The 5,000-nt window shown below is 43.3% G+C and overlaps 1 protein-coding gene across 6 annotated transcripts in view; it reads right to left on the bottom strand.

Annotated features, from left to right (window-relative positions):
- The window catches only part of rgs3a (regulator of G protein signaling 3a), a 318,323-nt gene that overhangs the window by 109,527 nt on the left and 203,796 nt on the right, over positions 1 to 5,000 (bottom strand). The window lies entirely within an intron of this gene.

The raw sequence follows: 5,000 nt of genomic DNA, 5'->3' as shown, positions 1-5,000 counted from the left end.
CCGGAAGATGCCTCTGGAAAACTAGTAAGTACTATATTTTACTATGTTTTCAATTCATCTTAACCATCATTATATAAAGCAACACTATGTAAGCTTCCTTTTTGTCAAAACTGAAAGAGGCAGCTTTACTGACTCAAGATAAAAAAAACATTCAAATATTGTGTCTGCACTGCTACAAGTCGACCTGCCAAGCCTGAAATGATCATTTAAAAGTCATTTAAAGTCATTTAAAATATAAATTGATGCACCAAAAAAAGAAAGTTATGGTTATTGACCAGAACCAAAATTAAGGACACACCCTGCTGAAAATAAGCATTTTTTAAAAATTAAATTAAACTTATTAATGCTTTATAATTTACATAATAAAGCTGATAAGGCATAACCACAATGTTGATAAATAGGACTGAGCAAGACGACTAATTTCACTGTAAACAGCTTTTATAAGGTTTCAGGTGACAAGGCGGCTTCCGGATCGCCAACAATGCAAAGACTCAGCACATTCCATCAGTTTTTATAACGTTTTTCGAATATGGTCAGTGCTCCTCCCTGGGGCGCTGTCTTCACTCCTCCTCCCCGACCGTCCTAGGGTTCCCACTGGCTGTCACTATATTCACTATGTTAAAATTACTTTTTGACATCTCTATGTTTTCTCTGACAAAAGAACCAATTTTATGACTTCTCCATAATGGCTTTTTTAATTATATAAGAGTTACGACCCTTTCCTGCTCGCTGCTTATCTGTTACCTCACTAAAAGCTGACTTGTATTTTAATGAAAAGGCCGTTTTTCTTACAGCTCCTATCTGCTCAGAGACGTCCTGTCGCCTGAAAGCGTTCGGCCTAACTTTCCTACCTAAGGCTGCCTGGGCCTTAGTTACAATGACTCTGTACTCTAATAGTTTCTAAATTAATAATTGCTGCAAACCTTTTATTAGCGATAACTCAAGGATATATTTTATCAATAAATCCCTACAACCCCTTGAAGGAATGGGAATGGGGCCTGAAAGTTCATGATCAGTGGGCTCCTACTTTTCCCAGTGGTCTAGCTTATTAAATTGCAATGTAACAACGAAAGCTTTCAAATTACACAAGAGACAAGGCGTCCCCAAACTTCTGACATCCAGAGTGCATGTCCACGCATCATCATTTTCCATCTCTCCTTGTCTCCATAGTTTTAATGAATGGGCCTGGGTTTCTAATTCGTTAATGAGTCCAGTGGGAGGCAGCAGGATCAAATACGTCCTCCTGAGCAGAGGAGTGCTCTCCAGCTCCCCCGCCTATGTCCTGCAGTCAGCGCCAGACTGAGACCGTGCGTGTGTCCTGAGCAAACCTACGTGACCAACAACAGCTCTGCATTTCTGATTCCTGCATTTGAATTCTGTTTTGGGTGTAGGGAAGGGGTCTTTAATCAAAATTCAGTAAGGTCCAGTTAGAGGAAAATATCCTCAAGCAAAGGTCCAGAACATCATGTCTAATCTGCATCATGATTCAGTGCCATATGCTGATCAGGCGTAACATCATGACCACCTCCTTGTTTCTACACTCACTGTCCATCTTATCAGCTCCACTTACTGTATAGCTGGTCTTTGTAGTTCTACAGTTCCAGACTGTAGTCCATCTGTTTCTCTGATACTCTGTTACCCTGTTCTTCAGTGGTCAGGACCCCCATGGACCCTCACAGAGCAGGTACTATTTGGGTGGTGGATCATTCTCAGCACTGCAGTAACACTGATGTGGTGGTAGTGTGTTAGTACGTGTTGTGCAGGTCACCACACCACAACACCACATCACCACTCTGGGCACATTTTTTGTTTCAAGTCAAGTGAAAAGGAGAATCAACACTTAGTGGAGGCGATTGGTCAGGTTTGCAATAACATGGTGGCTGTAGAAGGTGCAAATACATCAAGCCAGAGAAACCATCTGCACATTCGCCGAACTTGGAAAGACAACCACGTTATCAGATTCTTCCCAGCAGCTGGCTATTCCGCAGGCTGTCAGTATCTAAATATCAACGCAACAGTACCAGATGGCGCACTTTAACCTACAGTGTAACGTGGCTTATAGACGAGGAAATGCTGCCGTTCGGTACGGTAGAAAAACCAGCATTCAAAGAAAACCTGCAATTCCCAACTTATACAATCCAGTGAAAGACAGCATTCTCAGTAATTACATATATATATATATATATATATATATATATATATATATATATATATATATATATGTGTGTGTGTGACTGTTGTCGGAAAAAAACCCTTGTATCTCCAAAATGTTAACTTTACAGGAGAAGGAAAAAATTTACTTTTAATGGAAGTCCGTGGAACTAGATCTATTTCCAAGTAATTTTAGGTCATTTCTGTTGGACCATTCACCATAAAATTTACACACAATGTAAAAAAATAACAGGTATTTTCAAATTATATCAAAAAAGTTGGATGAGAAGGCCTGGCTCACAGTCTCCACTCTAATTCATCCCAAAGGTGTTCTATCGGGTTGAGGTCAGGACCCAGTCAAGTTCTTCCACACCAAACTCGCTCATCCGTGTCTATGGACCTGCTTTGTGCACTGGTGCGCAGTCATGTTGGAACAGGAAGGGGCCGTCCCCAAACTGTTCCCACATTGTTGGGAGCGTGAAATTGTCCAAAATCTCTTGGTGCTGAAGGTTTAACTGGAACTTTCACTGGAACTAAGGGCTGAGCCCATCTCCTGAAAAACAACCCCACACCATGATCCCCCCTCTACCAAACTTTACACTCGGCACAATGCAGTCAGACAAGTACCGTCTCCTGGCAACCGCCAAACCCAGACTTGTCCACCGGATTTCCAGACGGAGAAACATGATTGGTCACTCCAGAGAACACGTCTCCACTGCTCTAGAGTCCAGTGGCGGCGCTTTACTCCACTGCATTCCACGCTTTGCATTGCGCTTGGATGCAGCTGCTCGGCCATGGAAACCCATTCCCTGAAGGTCTCTACGCTGTTCTGGAGCTGATCTGAAGGCCACATGAAGTTTGGAGGTCTGACTCTGCAGAAAGTTGGTGACCTCATTGCACTATGCCCCTCAGCATCCGCTGACCACACCCTGTCATTTTACGTGGCCGACCACTTCGTGGCTGAGTTGCTGTCGTTCCCAATCGCTTCCACTTTGTTATAATCCCACTGACAGTCGACTGTGGAATATTTAGTAGTGAGGAAATTTCACGACTGGACTTGCTGCCCAGGTGGCGTCCGATCACGGCACCACGCTGGAATTCACTGAGCTCCTGAGAGCGACCCATTCTTTCACTAATGTCTGTAGAAGCAGTCTGCAGGCCTAGGGGTTCGGCTTTATACACCTGTGGCCATGGAAGTGATTGGAACACCTGAATTCAGTGATTTGGAAGAGTGAGTGATCAGTTTTGGCAACAAGTGTATTATATATATATGACGTTCTTCATCATAATAGTTTGTGTACATTACTACACTATTATTAAGCACACAGGCCTCGTAAAATGCTGGAAAACAGACAATTAAATCATTAACCGCAATTATTTGCATGACAATTAGTCATCTGTTAAATGTTCATGATTGGGACAGCCCTAATCCCAAAGCTGCTTTATTGCACAGCCATTCCTGCTGGTTTGTGCTGTGATCTCCAGATTCTCTCCTATATTAAATTAGATAGCCAGAAACAAAACAACTTAAAATACCAACTCCAAACCTTCAGTGGTCAGGACCCCCATGGACCCTCACAGAGCAGGTACTGTTTGGGTGGTGGATCATTCTCAGCACTGCAGTAACACTGACATGGGGGTGGTGTGTTAGTGTGTATTGTGCTGGTACGAGTGGATCAGACACAGCAGTGCTGCTGGAGTTTTTAAACACTTCAGTGTCACTGCTGGACTGAGAACAGTCCACCAACCAAAAACATCCAGCCAACAGCGTCCTGTGACCACTGATGAAGGACTAGAGGACGACCAACACAAACTGTGCAGCAGCAGATGAGCTGTCGTCTCTGACTTTACATCTACAAGGTGGACCGACAAGGTAGGAGTGTCTAATAGAGTGGACAGTGAGTGGACACAGTGTTTAAAAGCTCCAGCAGCACTGCAGTCTCTGATCCACTCGTACCAGCCCAAAACACACTAACACCACCACCACCGCATCAGTGTCATCAGTGCTGTGCTGAGAACGATCCCCCACCCACATCAAACCTGTGCTGTGGTGGTCCTGTGGGGGCCCTGACCACTGAAGAACAGGGTAAAAGGAGGTAACAAAGTCAGTCTATAACTGTAGAACTGCAAAGAGCTCCTATCCAGTCAGTGGAGCCGATAAAATGAACAGTGAGCGTAGAAAAGAGGAGATGATTTGGATGTGAAAGCTGATGGATAAATGTGAGAATGGATGCTGCTATCAGTGGGTATCAGTATCAGGCTGATATCAGCAGAAAACGCTGGAGGAGAAACGTGAATGAACAGGATCCAACAAATCTGACCTGAAACAGGACTCACTCGTGCGGTGTGATGTCGTGTTGTTAGCTGTGTGTCTGAGGAGTGCTTGGGTAGTTTGAGAGCATCATAGCCTACTTTTAGAGGCTCTTAAGTGGAGAGCTTCAATTAAAACGGCTCATTTTAGACCTTAATGGTTTTCTTTTAAAGAAAAAGTATCAGATCAGTACAGCACTGTTCTCAGAATAAAACCTCGTTTCTCTAAAATGGTAACTTTACAGGAGAAGCAAAAAACCTACTGTACTTTCAATGGAAGTCAATGGAACCAGATTTTTTTCCAAGTCGTTTCGGACCATCTGTTTTGGTCCATTCATCATGAAATTTATGTACAGTGTAAAGAGCAACGGGTATTTTCAAATTATGTCAAAAACTGAAAAACCTCACAAAAAAAAGGTACTAAAGTCACTGGGGTGGGACCCTCAAGGGTCCATCTCAGTACCTTTGGTCAGGGAACATAACTGAACCATCATCCACTGAAATGATCTGTTCTAAGCTGTACTGACTCCACACACCCC

Source organism: Pygocentrus nattereri, chromosome 23, assembly GCF_015220715.1.
Source record: "Pygocentrus nattereri isolate fPygNat1 chromosome 23, fPygNat1.pri, whole genome shotgun sequence".
Classification (NCBI taxonomy): Eukaryota; Metazoa; Chordata; class Actinopteri; order Characiformes; family Serrasalmidae; genus Pygocentrus; species Pygocentrus nattereri.
This window is presented reverse-complemented; position numbering and strand designations above follow the sequence as displayed.